Source organism: Pristis pectinata, chromosome 11 (genome assembly GCF_009764475.1).
Source record: "Pristis pectinata isolate sPriPec2 chromosome 11, sPriPec2.1.pri, whole genome shotgun sequence".
Lineage (NCBI taxonomy): Eukaryota > Metazoa > Chordata > Chondrichthyes > Rhinopristiformes > Pristidae > Pristis > Pristis pectinata.
In genome coordinates, this window is record NC_067415.1 from 72,035,206 (window position 1) to 72,055,140 (window position 19,935).

Sequence of the window (19,935 nt, forward strand, 5' to 3'; positions counted from 1 at the left end):
CGTAACAATTTATTCTTGTAAAACTTATGTCCCAGAATACAATGTCAGCTTACTTAATCCTTTTGCAATTTATTTACACTTCCAAATATATATACTTCTCGTAATAGAACATAAGAACATAAGAAAAATAGGAAAGACAGTAGCCACAAAGCCTTTCCTGCCATTCAATATGATCATGGCTGATCTGCCCCAGGCCTCATCTCCTCTTCTGTGTTGATTCCCCATTGCCCTACTTCTTTGATCTTTCGAAAAATGTTCTATATCCTCCATAAATACCTCACTAATTTAGCCTTAACAATGCACCATGGTAGAAAATCCCAAAGATTCACCACCATTTGCAGGAAGAAGGTAGTTTAGTTATGTAACTCATAAATTCTAACAGTTTAACTCATGGCCTTTGAGAGTAACCTGCTGGGAAACGGGTACCTGCTGGATAAACATGCAAACATACAAACAACTAGAATACTAGCAGGAGTAAGCTGCTTCATCCCTTGAGCCTGGTCCAGCATTCAATAAGATGACAGCAGATATCATAACTCCACAACTACCTCTGCCCCATGCCCAGTAACATTTCCAAACCCCTGCTTGGCAAGAACTTATCCAGCTCAAAAAATGTTCAAGGTCTCTGTTTCCACTGTTCTTTGAGGAGGAAGATTTCTCCCTGCCTTGGGTGACCTTTTTTTTAACATCGATCCTCAGTTCTAGATTCACACACAAGAGGAAACATCCATCTAATAGACCTTTGCTAAACTTCCAATGCAATTCCATTTTTACCCAGTGGAAGGAGACCAATATCACATGCACTCAACTTGATGTGCTTGCACCAAGATCCTATGGAATTGAAGTATAATTCCTTACATTTGTAATCAAGTCTCCTTGCAATAAATAATATAATATTGTTAGCTTGCTTAATTTCTCACTGTATTTACATACCAGGCTTTTAGGAATCATGTACTAGGACACCTATAACCTTCTTCAATTTAAAAACCTGCAATCTGTCACCATTAAGATTTTTAATTTTTTTTCCTGCCAAATGAACAATTTCACATTTTCCCACATTATAATCTATTTGGCAGATTATTGCCCATTTGCTTAATGTCTCTCTAGGTCACAACTTATTTTCCTACCTATCTTTGTGTCACCAGAAAATTTAACAATCATATCTTTGTGTTTTCATCCTGATGTTAAATGCAGCACATAAATTTGGTCAGACATTTATGGTCAAGGTGAGAGCCAGCTTCATATTTTCAGGTTATTCCTAATAGGAATGCAGTATCACCCAATGTGCATTTTCTTGTGACATGTATGATCACATTTCTTAGATGAGTCTGCTGACAAGGTTATTCTGGGTGTTTTTCTGAATGTCATTTTTAACAACTCTTGTGGGCAGTATACTGTATACATATATATCATTCAAACTGAATATTATATCTTGTTGGGCAGATTATCTTATTGCCCCATGAGGGAGGTCACAGGATTTACAACCTCAGTCACCATCTTTATATCCACCTCATGTTACAGCATTTCCAATTTATTAGAAGTCAAAGAGTTGTTTTTGTGTATTTTCCTGCCACATAAAGGAAGTCTCATGTCCCATTGAATCTATGTCACCTGTAACCTATTCTCTCTCAGACACCCATTAACTTTGCCTTTCATTCCTAATTCTCCAACCACACATCTACAGTCATGTAGCCAATTAACCTACCAACCAGCACATCTTTGGGACATGGGAGGAAGTGGGAGCCCCAGTGGAAAGCTATGGGGTCACCCCAGACAGACAGCACCGGAGATTCTGAACCCACACCTACAGTGCTTATGTGCTATCCTCAACACTGCTCCGTAAACTCAGTTTATGTTCACACCCTTTAATGTGTCAGACATTAGGTAATGCCAGCTACTTTTGTCCCTAAGCAATCCAGCAAAAAGGTACAAATGCATACTTAAAAAGCAGTCTTTTCTAAGGCTAACAACATGTTTTCTTATTGGATGCAGTCACTGATTTTCAAATGGCTGTGTTGCTTCAGAAGTTTTCTATCTTCCTTTGGGGTGTTGAGTCATGATGAATAAGACATGTTAGCTCTTGACATAGTGCAGAAGTGCCAATGGATGACAATCCATCAGCAATTACTTTTACATCTCTCCCAATTCATTTTCAATTCAAAAGAGATGCTAACGAGAGCCAATTACTTCCCACCACCACCACCCCATAATCCATCTCACATTCACCTACTCTCTCATGCCACTGGTAATCATTGTTTTGGTTATTAAAACTGAATCCTTGCCTATGACCTTACTCCAAGTGAAAGGTTTGTGAAAGATAATGCAGGCAGCTTTTAATTTTCCAAGTTATGTTAACTTCTGTGAAAACTCCCCTGAGTCATTTATACTGTTTCAATTTGACTCCCATTAACCTCCCTGTCATTCAATTTCTTTTAAAATGAAACAGTTTACCAGAGTTCAGGTTAATGAACAGAATTTGCTGAGAATCATCTTTAAAACGTCATCCAAGTTACACCAGTTTTTTTTTAAAACTTCACAACCAATTGCATTCATGTCTTCCTTCTGACCAACACTAATTCTTCAGCTTCTTTAATGTACTTGATTATACAGCATCTGAAACATTGAAGAACTTAAGTATAGTCTGAAGGACAATAGAAAGAGCAATTTGAGAGTAACTATAAAAAGAAAATGCTAGAAATACTCTACAGGTCAGGCAGCATCCGTGAAAAGAGAAACAGTTAATATTTCAGATGCTATAACCTTTATCAGAACTGAGGAAGAGTGAAAACAAGTTAGTTTTCTGTTGCTAAGTAGTTGTGGGAGGAAGAGTTAGAACAAGGGGAATATGTCTGATAGGTAAAACCAAATGACTTAAGGTGGCAAAGTAGCAGTCACCATACATTCTCCCACCTGCCTTCTATAAGGACTCCATTCCATACTCCCAGTTCCTCCATCACCGTTGTATTTGCTCCAGTGATGAGACATTCTGAAGGGAAGAATTTCCTCCTTCTTGCTTCCCCACGCCCATGTTGGACAGAACCCTTGACCACCTCTGATCAGTTTTCCATCCTTCTGCTCTCACACCCTCTCCTCCTGGACAGATCAAGAACAGAGTTCCTGTGGTCCTCACCTTCCATGTCACCAGCCTCCACATTCAATGGCTTCACAAGTTCCACCAGCTCCAACAAGATCCCGCCACCAGACACACATTCCCCTCCCCTTTCAACATTTCAAAGGGGTCGCTTCCTTTGCAACTCCTTGTCCACTTTTCCATCCCCACCAACCACTCCCCATCTTATGACACTTTCCCATGCAAGCACAGAAGGTGCAACACCCATCCTTCCACTGTCTCCCTTCCCACCATCCAGGTATCCAATAGTCTTTTCTGGTGAAGTAGCAATTCACTTGGATTTCTTTCAACTGAAAGTACTGCATTTGTGTTCACAATGTAGTTCTTTTGCACTGGAGAAACTAAAAGCAGATTGGGTGATCACTTTGTACAGCACCTGTAAGGGTGACACTGAGCTTTTGATTGTCTGCCTCTTTAATTCACCATTGCACTCCCCATCTGTCTGTAACCTTTGTTACAACAAAGGGGGAGACAAGCTAACGGTACAACACCATCTTCCATCGGGGCATGTTGTTGCTTTCAGGACTCAATATTGAATTCTCCATCTTTAGGTAATCTATTCTTTCTCTCTGTATCAAAACTGTCCGTTTCTGCCTTAGCTCAGTTTTCTTTTCTCTTTCTACTAGTCTGAACTGCTAGAAATATCCCACAGCTTTGCTCTTCACAACACATGACACAGACAGGCAAGGAAATAGTGGGCTTCCAACTGTCAAGTGCCTATCAGAGATATTTCCTTTGTTCTAACTATTCCTCTCCCACCTTCTCTGTGACTGAAAACAAGTTTGTTTCCTTTCTATCCCTATTTTAATGAAGAGTCGAGCAGCTGAAAAGCGAACTGCTTCTTTCTAACAAACAGAATTCTAACACCTTACTTCTTACACAAAAACACTCAAAGGCCCTACTTTAAAATAAACCAATTGGATTACACAACAACTTTACATTCCAACCCTTTCCCTTCCTTGCAAACTTAATTTTATGCATTATTGAAGTCAATGGAACAGTAAATCCAGCAAGGTGTCTAATGAAGTAAGCCTTGCTTCCAGCCCTCTGAGCAAAGATAATGGAGATGACTGATTCATCTGTTTCACTTTAATTTTAATATTTTTTAAGTATTTGCTAACATTTTAAGAATGATTTTATTCATTATGTTAAATATGTTAAATTATTTTAGTTAAATATATTTGATAACATTTTCAGATGCCTCTTTTTAAAAGTTGCTTTTGACAACACTGAGTTGCCAAAGGCTGAGGATTCAGGTTCTGCTACCTGAGCATATTTGCCTCTCAAAGCCCGTTCTATCTCATGGAACACTGCTCAGGTACTAAGGAATAGGTCAGTTGGTCTTCTGTACCCAGAATGAGTTAAAGAGGGCAGCGATCTCAGCCAACAGTATGGTTCCAAGTCAAGTTAGTTTTGAACCCAGTTATCTTGTCCGTGAATTCCATTCAAGTTCTAACAATGAGATTGATTTCACTTGAGTTGTCTTTTTTTGGAGATCCTGTTAACCAAGTTATCCTGTGTTTTGGAGAGGTATTGCATCAGAATATTTATTACTTTGTGTTTGCTCTTATTTTCAGGGCCATTAATCAGCATCTGTAAAATGAAAAGACAGGTAAGTGACCCTTTATCAGAAGAGAAGGCTGAAAAATAGAAGGGGAATTTATTATGGTAGGAAAATGAAACAAAAGGACAACATGATAGAATCTATGCCTTTACTATTCAGGGAATGTAATGAATAATCTCTAAATTGTTAATAGAAAGTGTCAAATGAAACAAAGTGAAGGAATGGAGTGATATTAAAAAGGGAAAAAAAGTGAGAAAATAGAGAAAAGTAGATGAGCAATTGACAGACAGAAGAGTAAAAGCAAGATAACACGATCACCATGAGCTCATACATCTACCATGCTTCAAAACATGGTTTCCAACACAAAATTCAAATCTTCATTTGTTACAACTTTTCTAAAATGTCTGCTTACCTTCTAATAATCTTCAGTTCCCATGAAGGTCAAAACCCTGATATATCAATAACCCGTCTTTCCTGTACACAGCTGGTGACTGATCTCCAATGTATTTCCAACATTTTCTGTTTTATGCTTGAAATCAGTTTTGGCATCTGTGGTTTATCAAACACCCAAAAACTGCCATCTATTTTTTGTTCATTTAAGGGGACAACTGGCAGCCAAATCAATCAATATTCAACCTTTATTTGCTGCTATAATGGAATACAAATATCTCAACTCTTCCAAAGTGGACTTTTACCAGAGAAGCCAGTTACTGCAGATGTTAACTCAGTGACCTATATAAATCCGGGATTTGCTTTACACAACATGCACTACAACCTGTATTAATTTATTTTTAGATTGAAATGTATTGTTGCTTTGAATGGGATTAATATGGATTTAAATTGATATTATCTATATTTCATACAGCATTCACCTAAATTAACCCTCTTAGTGGAACAAATTGTTTCATCTATCTGGACTATTATTTCATTGTGTCTGATAGCAAGTTTTCATATTTCTGTGACATTCTGTGAAGGAATTATCTGACAATCAGATTCATTTGGAAGAGCTTGACAACATGGTTGCCATTTAAAAATCCACAGAAAAACTGGTCAGCATTTTATATAACTTTATATTGTAACAGTTGGCCATTGAAAGAGATGTCTAAAGGTTCATTATTGCATTAATGGGTATGGGGTTGGGACGATAAATTATATGATTTTTCCATTATGTCATCACAATATTGCTCCCTGCACTAAACAATTTTAAATGATCGATAACATGAGCTGACCATACAGGGTAAGGACTATCACTTGAGTTCCAATCCATTTCATGGCTTTGAATTCACTACCACATCTTAGGATATGGGAACTAATGCAGTTACACCCATTTCTACTTACATTGAACAAATTATTCCTAATGTACTGTAAATAAGTTCCTCTTACATCTTACTCCAGATACCTGGTTGGAGCTTTTAGGCTCTGACTGTGTTTGTCATGTTGAATTAATTGATGATTGTTCATAAAAGCAGAAGATCAAAGAATCACAGAAGAATCTATCAGTGTCTATTTTTTGTCTCTCTGAAATACGACAGCTGTTTCCCCTTGAACTGTTGATCTTTATGTAAATCAATTAAACTCATTTTGATTCTGGTGTATCATGTCATTTAGCTAATTGTTTGAGAAATATGCATGTCCTTGGCACTGATACTTTCCAGTTTGCCTCACACTGTGGTTTGACAGTCATTTACTTGGGATGATTTATGGAACTTCCTCAAAATTGAGGCTACTTCTAATTTGCTACTAATCAATCAAATTTGAAGTCCTTTTTTTTTGCTAAATTAGAGGTTTTACTTCTTAGCTGCATCATGGAACCACTTCATTTTTGTCCATAGGTATTTATTTGACGTGCTGAAAACTGGTACATTGTCTGATTTAATTTCTAGCAAAGTTTGAATTATCCATTTTCAATGCTTTTGATTTACCACCATGGCCAAATAAAGCCATGGTGGTTTATTTGTTTTCTGTTTTCTGTTTTCTGTTTGTAAAATGGATAATACTGTTGATATTTGAAAAGTTCATAGCAATGAAGACATCCACTACATGTGATATTTCTACAAAAAATATTAAATCAAATTCCAAAAAACAATCTAGATATTTAATAACCCTCAGAGTGCGCTTTATGACTTCTTTCTGTAATCTTGAAATCACTAAAGTTCACAGTTAATTTCTGATCAAGAAAAACAATTATTATAATTATAAATGTTGAATGACAGCAAATTCCCACAATAAATCATTTTAATTTTATATATTTCTCATTATTCTTCCTTTAATGTTTAAATTAACTTAAAATTTATTTTAAAAAGATGGTCCTTGTTTTACTTACATATGCACTTCAATGTTTAAGAAGAAATGTATGTCACTTTGTTTTCCAAATGCTCCCCCAGCCACAGGAAATATCTTTGATCCCACCTTTCCTTCGATTCCTTGTCCAAAGCTATCAGCCTCTCTGATCCCCTGTCAATAGCCATCAGCCTCCACCCCACCTCTCTTCCCACCCCACAACATGGGCAATGTCTCCCATCCCTCCCTCCGCCTCCCTGCCCACCAAACCATCAGCAAGTCAAGTTCTTCCATCTGCTCTTCTCTCCTTCCATCCCAATGCCAGAGATATCTCTTTACTCTTCTCTCTGCTCACATCAAACAAAGACAGAGCTGGAGTGGTGAAGATGCAGATATGTAGCCTATCCAAGGAACATATTTGCCCCCCAACCCCCAGCAACAAGTGAGACCAACTAGTGAGGCCAATCTGAAAAGAAGAATAAATAAATAATGATGTAAATGTACAACTGCTGGTAACTTGCAATGAAGACATCATAAGTGAATCAGGACTCATTTGTAGGGGTGAGTGGGTCTGATGCAAGTGGCGCAGACAAGAGCAGCTAAAAAGGTCATTCATTTTATTTATAACCTGGGAATATTTGACTTTCAATACAATTGTTTACAAATGCCTTTCTGAAATTCAACAAATTTAGGAGGTTTCTTTATGTTGGAAAATGTCAGTGTCAATAAGAAAACAACATTTTCTGTAACAAAAAACTTTGTTTGAAGGAAACCAAAGGGGGAAAAGCTGCAGAATAATGTAACAAGTGCTATCAGGCACCTTTGTTTTGTGTCTCTGTGAAAATGCTGGCAGTACACATAACCCCAGACAAGAGAACCATTTCTTCTGAGTGTGTAATCCTGCCATAAACTCAGTTCTGAAGTCGCCCCCGGGAAGCAAAATGTCAGTATTCTCCATAATTTTGCATACATTGCATTAAAATTGTGGGAGCATCCCAATGGCTTCCTGATTTGCCCTCTCTGTGAATGAAAATGCATTGGAAAATTAGCTCCGTTGTCTTAAAGAAATGACATTAGGTATTTTGAAACATTTCTATGACCTTGCAAGCAATTTGGCTGTGATAATGATCCACAAATGATGATCACAATTCTCTGAATTTTAAAATTATGCCAGTTTTTTTACACCTGCATTTCTTTAAATCTTTTAACGATTCAAGCTGTGGTGGCTTCTGCAATGGACAAACAATCTCCAGTGCCTGGTTACAAATTGAAAAATTACTCAGTTTTATTTGGGGTAACTTTATTCATAAAAATTACAAAAGGATTTCTTACAAGACACTGATAAATGTATTGCCATTATAGCTCAGAGGAATTTCATCTTTCTCACTTTATAATTTAGTAGGATCCCTCTATGGAGGTTCAGGCTTGGTTTGGATTATACAGTAATATGTGTTCTCATTCTCCCATGAAAAATATTTTTAATGAAAACATAACATCTTAAAATCCTGCCTTATTTTTGCCAGTTCAAGGAAGATTTTCCAATATGGAAGTTGACTGGAGATATGAACAAAAGGTTAAATTCAAAAAACTAATATGCTTTATAGCACAATTTGTGTCCAGAATGTCAAATGTGTCTAAACAGAAATTCTACCTCAATATACTTACCCCACATTCTAAAACCCTTTCAGAAGAGTTTCTACATTTTCAAAAACAAAACTTTGTGAGAATGAGATCATGAAAAGTAGAGAATGCTCTCTATATAAGCCATAGACATACACAATGATTGTATTGTTGTGGAGCAGATGCACTGAAAATTAATCTCTCCACAATCTTTCATCCTAGAGTATTCACTCTTTAAAAGTAGTTGTTCAAAGGTCACATTGAGGAAACGCTCTAAGTTGCATTACACCAAAAATCAAAGTAAATTTGACAAACGTTTGGATACAAACCCTTTTTTTAATTAGGCTTATGCTATATATTACATTTTCATTTTCTGTTTGTGATATATGATACTGAGAGTCTATTGCTTTAAATTTTCAGGCAGTCATATTATAACAAATAGCATTGCTTGGTAATAAACTGAATCACATCTCGTATAAATCCCAAAGCATATAAATTTGTGTTTTATATGTTCCTTATTGAAAAACCACTAAAGAAAGAAACATATTTGAATGGACGAGAAGAATCAACCATAGATCACTTGATTATGAGAGAAGAAGTCGGTTTTAAAACTTGATTTATATTTAAGCTTTCTTTAGAATGCAAAGATGCTATCAAACCAGAACCAGGACATAAATCTCAACAAAGAAAAATGTCCAGACTTCCTTACCAGAGTGCACAGGATAGTGGATGCTGGTGAATGAGCCACAAGAGGGCTGGTTTCCCAAAGTCAGCATCATGTAATTTAAATGCTGTGTAGTGGGTTTTGTTTCACATCTACACTGCATACACTGATTCAACTGAATCTTCCAGGGTTGGCCAAATTACATATCTGTCATGTGCTCCTGAATGAAATGGGCTTCTCTACTTGAGCGCTCTCACAATGGAATGGTGAAATTTGAACAAGGAGAATACATAGGCTTTACCAACTGCTGCTGTGTCAATGTATTCAGGATCCAGATACCTACATATATTCAAGCACTGATTGAAGCCAATGTTGTAAAATATGTTCCACTCCAGTCCCAGTGGATTGTTGCCAAGAACAAACACAAATTGAGGAGAACTGGGTGGATTTTAATTCTTTTACACGGGGCTGCTCAATAAACATGGTAAGAGACGGTAAAACCAGACCTGGGTATGTACATCAGGCAGCGGATGAGAAGCCTCTCAGGTAAAATGGGTTAGCAATTTAAATATGTTAATCAGTCATTAGGATCATTTTACAGCAGTTTTTTGCATCAGACTCAGACTCTGGGGTTTGCCGAGCCTCATGATATTGACCAATGGAAATGGGATGAGAGTGGAACAATCCTGGATGGGGAATGAGCAGCAGCAACCTATCTGACCGTAAGTACTACATCTTCACTGCTGCATGATTTTGTGAAGTACGTCCTTCAATGGAATTGTGTTTTTTTTTCCTTGTCAAACTGTGGTGAAAGTTTTGTGAAAATTAGTGTATCCTTGTCAGCTTTGTTGTTCAGTTTCAATAATTCTGGGCCTGCCTACATGCTCCATTCTATGTTTTCCGTGGATGAAGACATCTTCATAAAATCCTCTCACAGTCAAGAGAGACTATTCCAAACTTTGCAAGGGTGTACAGTGAGGCCATGATGCCAGCCTGCACCTCATACACTCTTTCCTGCTGCTCCAAGAATCCTTTCGTTCGATGGCTCTCAGAGGTCCACCATCACCTGCTGGTTTAGCAAGCTTGGTTGGTCTTGCACCATCCACATGGACTTAACATCACTCTGTCTCAACCATCTGCTCCTGTTTGCATATGGTGTGTGAGATACCACGTGAAAGCTAAACTTACCAGACCAACTGTGCACCTGAGCTGGTGGAGGGAAGTCATGAGTACAGGTCACGGCACCCAAAGAGAGAGTGACCTTCTCAATGGAGGCATCATCAGTACCAGAAAAAATAAAGAACACCCTATCTTAATGCAACAGATGTGGTTAAGTGAGCTGATGTGATATCTCATGAACCAGTTTAAAAAGGCAGTGCACCATTTTGTGGATAAGAGGGTCTCACTGATGTCCATCAGCAACGACTTTTCTCTCCACTCTGCAATCATCTGAGAACAAAAAACATTGAGCTCGCTTCCTGAAGTCTCCCATCATATTATGTGCATAAACATTAACCATAACAACTTTTTTATTATGAAGTAGACAAGTAATTAATAAAAATCTACATTTTGGGTCTCATGATGGACAAACAAAATTGAGGAGTCTGTAAAAATAGAAACTCCTTTCACTTTTGCTTGTGAATTTGAATGGAACTGTTGACCCCTCCAAAATCTAAAAAAAAACATTGATTATCTTTCTTCCTGGTGTGAGTCTCCAGAACAAAAATGATCTGAACATTTAATCTATGAAAAACTTTAAAGATCTTCTTGCGCTTAAGCAAATTGTTTAAGCCGTTAACATTCCATGAAATAAAATTAATATCATCATATTATGTGACCATTATGTATGAACATCCTAAAACAAAACACTTTTAAAGAGCTAAATTATTTGCATTCACTGTAACTTCATCTAGAATGTCAACTTCTAAAGATGAAGAATAACATCATTTTTGATATGAGCAGGATTGCCATATTTCTGAGATTATTCGGATACAAAGTTACCAGGATTGTTACAGCATTGTGCCCATGTAGCTGGAACTGTTCACAAATTCACTGGCTGTTTTCCAAGTCCCACCTATCAAACTCTGGTAGCTGTAAGGAATTTTCAACAGGGATACTGTCAGCATCAATGTCAATGTATTGTTTTGCCCTTGCCTGAAGACATTCTTCTCCATGATTAGCTTCTGTGGATGATAGAGTTGTGTAACATGAAACGGACAATGATGATCTTGAAAGATTGTGGCAGGGCTACACCATAATGCAGCTTTCTAATCTTCTAAGCATCAGCAAAGTTATTTGTAAAGCGTACTCAGTATTGATGCTGGGGATTGCATTCACCCAATACCTGTAGCTGTCACTATAGTGTCTCAAGTCAAGGCTGAAGGAAATAACCTTGGTAGTTCAGGACACATCATTCAATAGCCTAGACAAAGAACATTTGTCTCAAAATAAAAGAAACATCATTACTGACTGGGAAGTTTGCTTTAATCTATATTAACATGTGACAGATCCCCAGCTACAAGTGGATAGGAGACAAATTCTATGGGATTCATGAACATCACAGAATTGTGAATGCGGGTTTGCATTCTCCAGGGGTGTCACCAATAGTGCCTTGGAAATGAACTTGTACGATAATCACTGCACAGCAAATCAACGTTCATGCCTTAAAGCTGTGATATACGGACACCATTGAAGCATTTTAATAACAGTAAGGAATGGCACCTCGTATTCCGTCTGGGTAGTCTACAACCCAATGGCATGAATATTGAATTCTCGAATTTCAGGTAACCCCCACCATCTCAGTTCTTTTCTTTCTCCTCCTGACCTACCCAGGTCCTCTTGCACACACCCTTCTTTCCAATGCCCCCGTGTCCTGCCCCCCACCCCCCCATGCACACACGCCATGCCGCACCCTACAGTCCTCGGTTTTCCAGTTTCTTTTCTGTTCCCCCACCTGGTCTTCCTATCACCCCCACTGTCCACCCCCTCTCCTACCACCACTGTTCCCTTTTTGTCTAACGTGCCTCCCTTATCTGGTTCCACTCACCACCTTCTTTTCTTTTCAAATTCCATATTCTGCAGCTTTGTGTTCGCTTCACTATCACCTCCCAGCCTCTGTCACAAACTCTACCTCTCCCCCCTCCACCTGGCTCCGTCTACCCATCAACCCCACCTCACCTGGTTCCACCGATCGCCTGCCAGCTCCTGCCTCACCCCTCTCCCTCACCTCTTTACACAGGCTATCTCCCCTTTACACTCTCAGTCCTGATGCAAGGTATCGATCCGAATTGTCAACTACCCCTTTGCCTCCAAAGATGCTGCTTGACCTGCTGAGTTCCTCCCACAGTTTGTTTTTTGCTCCATATCTCAGCAATGGTGATCTCTGTGTCTCCATTAAGTCCTGGGGACTTATTAGTCTTTAGCACTTCAATTTACTTTATACTTCTTCTCTCTAGTGATAGTCATTGTTTTAACTTCTTCCCTCCATGTAGACCCTTGATTATTTAATATTATTGAATATTTTTTGTGTTTTCTACAAAGCAGACTGATTTAAAAGAATATTTATTATTTAGAAGCTCTCCCACTTTTCTATTTGTCATTATTAATTCCATTGCCTCATCCTTTAAGGGAACCAATGTTTTCTTCAGCAATTCTTTTTTAATCAATCTGTGGAAGCTCTTGTTGTTTTTTTTTATTGCTCATTTACTCTCATGAAAGATGAAACATATGCACATTTTCACCACAAAACCATACATTCATTTGAGGCTTGATATTTTGTTTTACCCAGAAAGTTCAAGGCAGTTGGAATTACGTATTACTTTGGAGATGCATGACTAACATTTCTTTTATCAAGAGCTCACCACTGCAGATTTTTGTACCATACAGATCCCAAACTTACATGCTATGGATTGGACCATTTATACTTTGTTTATTGAAAGGCCTTGTCTTTCCTTTGTGTTCTCCATCACTACAAATCGGGGTTCAGGAGTATTTGGTTTGTATTACTAAGAATTTTTTGGATCAAATTTGTCACTCTTCCTTGGATCTCATGAGCTTTCATATTCTTAACCTGTTTACCCATGGGATTTATCTAAAGCATTGCTAAAGTCCATATCAACTTAAACAAGTACATGCCCTCATCAGCTCTCCAAGTTAGTTCCTCAAATAATTTAATCAAGATGGTCAGAAACAAACTTCTCTGAACAAATCTATGCCAGCTGTCCCTAATTAATCTGTATGTTTATGTTGTCCCTTAGAATAGATTCCTATAATTTGATCAGTTTTAAAATTCAGCTAAGTAGCTCAAAATTATGTGGTTTATTGGTTTCTCGCATTTCTAACAATGATACATACATAACACTCCTGTAGCCCATGAGACAATATGGGTAAAAATATATATCCCATTCTCTGCCTCCATACCTCCATGCACAGCTTCCTCTAATTCTCAGTCAGTCTTACTTTCTCTCTTTCTTTCTCTTTCTCTGTGTGGAGTGTGAAATAAATTAATCATTTCAGGTCAATGGCGCAGTAATCGAAAGGCACAGAAAATATTCATAATACATTGCATGAGTCCTCAAAATGGACATCCTCAGCAGGAACCACTACTTCCAATGGGGGAGAGGGTGGGTGAGGAGTGGAGAGGGAGAGATGAATCTAATTATATAGTGATAGATATTGTTACTAATATAAGGATAAGAAATTAAACTATGATCTGCACAGGAAAATAAAGTTGACCTAATCAAAACCTGTTACTTTTAACACGACATACAAATTTAACCTGTTCTCTACTCACACGAAATGTTCCCAAATGTTATAGTTTCCATGTATTCTCCAAATGTCCCAGCAAATGTCTTTCATGCAAATTGCATTGTTGCTAATATCAACCAATTGCATTCATATTATACATTTCAATGTCCCTTGGTATTTTACAGTATCGTTTGATACTACATTTAACTCCAAGCCACACAAACTAGCTGTAAAAGCAAGCAAAATGTCCAGACTTTAGAGATCTTCAATAACTAATGTTTAACTTGTATTAGAAAGTTGAACCTTTTAGCATTTGTAAAGTGTCCAAAGTACAATTACTTTGAATAACATTAGTTTCCTTCACAACAGTGGCTTGTCAGCAAAATAACATGAATCGGGTAATTTCATTTAGATTTGATTGATAGTATAAATGATATTGGTTAATTAAATGACACAGTAAAGACTGATCAGGTTCAGTTAGAGTTGAGGCATTTTGTTAAGGTAGGGCTTTTGAAAGGCCTGAAATGAATGGGAAAAAACATCACCACCCCATATTTCCTTTGCTTTACTTGTAAAGTAGTTTTAAGGTTCAGGTTGTTATCAATTAGAATTACAAGGTTTTGTGGATATTCAGTTCATTGAATACAACAGCTTAACTGACGTCAAAAGAGACTATTTTCATTCTTTTATTTTCAGTTCTCTGCAAGAGCCCTGACTTGTATTTCATGGCTTTTGCATTGTCCCTTTGTTTGTTTTATATCTCTTAACAGGCTTCATTAATTTATCAAACTAGAAGGCTTCATAAAGAGTATATTACTATGAGGAAATATTTCCATCATCCTGAACATCCCATTCCCACGCGTTCTGCAACTTAAAACTAACTTTTATCCCTCACTATTCCAGTTCTAATGAAGGGTCTTTGACTCAAAATGGCAAATGTCTTTCTCTTTCCACAAATGCTGCCTGACTTGCTTCCAACATTTTCTGTTTCAATGTCAAAAGAAATGGTTAAGTAATCGGCATAAAATAGTCATTTGAGGGTGGTTGGGAGAGTTGAATAAATATTCATACAAATTCAACCTGATGTTATGTTCCAGTCCACAAGGAGAGATTTATTTTTGTGAATGTCACCAGAATAGTAGAATTAGACATGAATGCAACTGAGAGAATCATTGAGGTAAAAGTTAACTAGTGATATTTAAAATCTGAGATGCACTATTTGTTTTACTGATTTTAGATGTAGTGGGATGACATTGATGTTTTATTACATACTCAATTTCATTAATACTGTACATATCCAGTTTTTCAATTGCTACATATATAGCCAGAAGTTCATTCACATAACACTGATTTTGCATTATAATGAAATTGTAAATCACTGTTTCCTGGAGTGCAATTAAACAGCTTCCATATCTGGATCATGATATGACAGTACAAAAATTTAAACGTGCATCTCCGTGCACGAGTCGCCCTCACACTCTGATGTAATATCGTTGCACATGCCAGACTTCTCTTCCAGCATTGTTGAGGACCTTGCATTACATTGTCTAATGAAAAATCATCATTGACTAGAACAGTTAGGCTTTATTACCATTATAATAAACTGGGACACCATCAGGTAATCCTATTAATTAACATTCATCCTTTGGGTTCTCCCCGCACTGTTCCAAACCACCTTCTGCTTCACCACTCAATTTCCAGATTCAATAATCCCCTGAAAAAATAGGTAAAGTCCTTGATCCCTAAACCTCACCTGCCACCTGCATAGACTGTCTGCCATCATAGACAAATCATTAGCTCAATTTTTGACCCTTTCCCCAATCCTTGGCTATGATCTCTCTTCCCACCTCCAGCCTCATTAATGCAAAAGCCATGATCCCTTTACTCCTTCCCCTCTCCTAACCCAAGGCACAAGCTCCATTTTCCTTCCCTAACTCCACCTGGAAGAACCCACAAATACCCTGCCCCCACCAATTCAATGCAAGGCAAAAGCTCCAATCTCTGTTCTCCCTCATTTGATCCCAACCCAAGACACAACTGTTGATTTCCCTTTCCCTTCCCTTTGTTCCAAACCCTAGGTACAAGCTTCATTCTCCTTTCCCAAATCCCTATTGCAGCCCAAGGCTCAAGCTCTGATCCCACTTCCCATCTACTCTGACATAAGGTACAAGTACTGATCTCCCTTCCTTCCCTGACCTAAGACATGAGATCCAATCCTTCTGTGCAGCTTCCTCCAGCCAAGGCACTTGGTTGAATTCTTTCCTCTCCTACCACCAACTACAACATAGACCTGAACAGACCACTCCAACACCATAAATTCAGCCTCAATCTTAAAATTGACTTTTTTTTGTTCTAATTGTGTTCTTTCTTGTTAAAATTGTGTTTTATTTATGTTTAATTTATGTTTTTCTTGTGAATGCTGCTTACATGATGCTATGCTGCATTTCATTGCACTTATGCACACATTTACTTATGCACATGACAATAAACTCGACTTTGACTCAATCCCAACTCACAGGGTCTAGAAAAGTGTGCTACTGATGTTCGCTCTGAAATGCCAGGAGTTGAACGGTATTGAAGCTTTAATGTGACAAGCAGATTGGGTCCCTGTATACGAAAGATCTTCTTCATCACCTAGTTTGTCTAGGGACTGCCTGGCTTCATTTGACCTATGGTGCAAACTGAACAACTTTTAATTAAGTTTAAACAGGTGTGTATTGGAACATTTGGTGTCCAAATGAATTAAGACATTAAGAATGTAGGCAATCAGCACTTTAATATTTTTCAGTCATTCAATAATGAATGCCGTGAATCTGGAAGTTAACTTCCAAAAGGGATTCCTGCAACCGGGCAAGTGGAATAGTTTCTCTCCTAGGAATCGCAAATGTTGTAGAGGTCTTCACAAGAGGGAGTTCACAGAGTCTTGGCTGACCCTCCTGTTTGTATATATTTCTGTGTCAAGTATAAATTATAATTATTTATTGGCACCATTGTCCATGCATCCTTACATTTGCTGAAACCCAATTTATCTCATTGCCAGAACTGGATTTCTGAACCTTTCATTGGGTCATCATTCCTCATTCTCACCTCAAGTGTCCACCAATGGTGTATAGAATGTATACAGTTTTTTAATGGTCCAGCACTTCTCTACCTTTCAGTATTCTTCCCTCAAATACTCATTGCTTTCTACCAATCAATTTATCCATTGAGGAGCAGCCCAAAAAATAGCTTTGAAGAATCTGATTGGCATGCAGTTTATTTAAGAGAAGCCTTTGTGTCAAAGCAAACAATGTCAAAGCGAACTGATTGGTAATAGACTGCATGTACTCATTAAAAATAATCTAACATCCACAGAAAACATTAACTTGTGTAATGCAAGGAAATATAGTCCATGGTAAGGTTCAAAATACAGCAAAAAATACTTGATAATCAGTTTTGGTGTTTTTGGTTGAGTGTTGACCAAAATACTTGGAGAATTTGCCCACTTGTTTTGAGATACTTTCCATCTACCTGGAATTCAGAACGATTTAATATCTCATTTGAAAAATAGGAGCAATGTAGTCTTTCCTAGTTCCAGGGTGTCCAAACAGAATGTGTTCAAGTCTCTGCAGAGAAATGGGAAGTAATTGATTTAATCACAAGACTGTTGCTACTGAAGAGTAACTGTTCTGTTTATCTATTGTTCTATGCTTACAAATAAGTTTAATCATTAGACAATAGATATTAGGGTAAGGCCATATTGAGAAAAATCATTATTCACCTCACTTTGTGCTCAATTTATTGTTGATTTTTACTCATTGCTGTTACTATACACAATCAGCTGTAAAGGTATTTCTTCTATAACGCAACAATTATGTTCCTAAGAAACCTCATGTAATAGGAATTTGCATTATAGCAGAACAGGCTGTAGCTGCCTTCAAAGCACAGATTTAAACAGGTTTTCCTGATCACAAATTAACTAATATGGCCCACTTGATGCAAATAATGTTCCCTAATCCATCAATCACATTATAACCAATTTGTGATATGAAAACACGCAGAACTTCCTGTGATCTTGTTTGTAAGTTAAATGTGTCAATGATTCACTGAAAAGCTTTTCCATCATTTGTACTTTGAATATGTTGGGGACCATCGCATTGGAAGGCACTGAGCAAGCAACAATATTTCATCTGCATCTTTTTCATATGAATGTTAAACTGTTCTCTTTACTTTGCAATGAGAGAATTGCTTTTTGGAAAACAAGCAAAAAGATGGAGATCGGTTCACTATCACAATGGACATCCAGTAAGACATAAAAGAATGAACTGGAGTTGCTTTGTTTATAGGTTTTCTGATCATAATTCTACTGAAATAAAGGATATCACTGCTCCTTCTGGTATATAAAAAATAATATTTTACAAGAAATATGGTTCACTGACTCAAGCCAGTCCAAACTTTGTGACAGATTACAGCAATATCCCCTTCAATAGATATTTAGTCTCTTATTTACATATTGGGCATTTGAGTGTCTTAATTATCTGCCTCCCAATGAACACTATACTGTCTATGTGCACTCTTTTTTGACAAGGCTGATGCAGACACGCACTGTGATGGTGAGTACAACATGAGAACTCCCTTACTCTATGAAGAGCCAAGAAACCATGACTTCCCCTCTGGAGTTCATGCTCACATCCATGCAAGACTTCAGTCACAATCCCGTCACACAGTGCCTTCTCATGCAGGTGGCAGTTGCTGTGGAGACACAGATGCAGTCAACATAAAGTCTTTCTGCCTCTGAGTGGCCGTAACCTGATTCAGCTGGAGGTCTTGTCACTATCGCACAGGAGCAGCTTGAAGCTCCAAAGGCAAAAAAACCTGCAGGTGCTGACATCTTGAAGAAAAACAGAAGGTGCAGGAAACACACAGTAGTCAGGCAGCATCTGTGGAGAAAGAAAAAGTTAAAATTTCAAGTCAGAGATCCTTCAATAGGGTCACACGTTCCTGCACAAGAAATCATTTCTAACTAATGAAGGACCTTTGATCTGAAATATTAACTCTGCATCTCCTTCTACAAATGCTGCTTGACCTGCTGAAGCTTTTCTTTGTATTTTTTGTTCTAATTGTGTTCTTTCTTGCAAAAAAATGTGTATCATTGATGCTTAATTTATGTTTTTCTTGTGAATGCTGCTTATATGATGTTACGTGCCTGTGATGCTACTACAAGTAAGTTTTTCATTGCATCTGTGCAAACATGTACTTGTGCATATTACAATAAACTGAACTTTGACTTTGAATGTTTCCAGCATTTTCTGCTTCTATTTTACTGGCAGCATGATGTCTTTATGTAGCAGTAAATTGTCACTGCTGACTAGGTCACTGTCCTCATTAAGCAGTGAGATGCATTTTGTGAGCAGATTGCTGCTTTCAGAGACATGGGGATGCAAACCATGAGCAGATCATTGTTCTCCATGGGAAAGGGATGCTGCAAGTCAGCAGCTAGCTGTTCTGTTCAGAGAAATGCTGCACATCAGCAGACTGTTTTCTTATCTGAGCAGGTAAGATGCCTCATGAGAACAGGTTGTTCTTCTGCAGGAGCAAAGATAGAGCAAACTAGGGCTTGTCCTTTTGCAGGAACAGTGACACTGCCTCATAGACCTCTCCTTGTGAGCAGAGCCCTGTTCAGAATGTCCAGAGAGCTTGCACCAAGAAAGGCATGTTAATTCACTGAAGGATTTTCCATTAGAGAGGGCATATGGGTGATAAGGAAAACATACAGGATGCTTGCTTTCATTAGCTGGGGCAAAGAGTATAAGAACAGGAAACTTATAAAACATTGGTGAAGCCACATCTGGAATATATTGTATAGAAAGAATGTGATTGCTCTGGAGTGGTTGCTGAGGAGATTCACCATGACATTGCTTGGGATGGCATGTCTCACGAATGAAGAAAGAC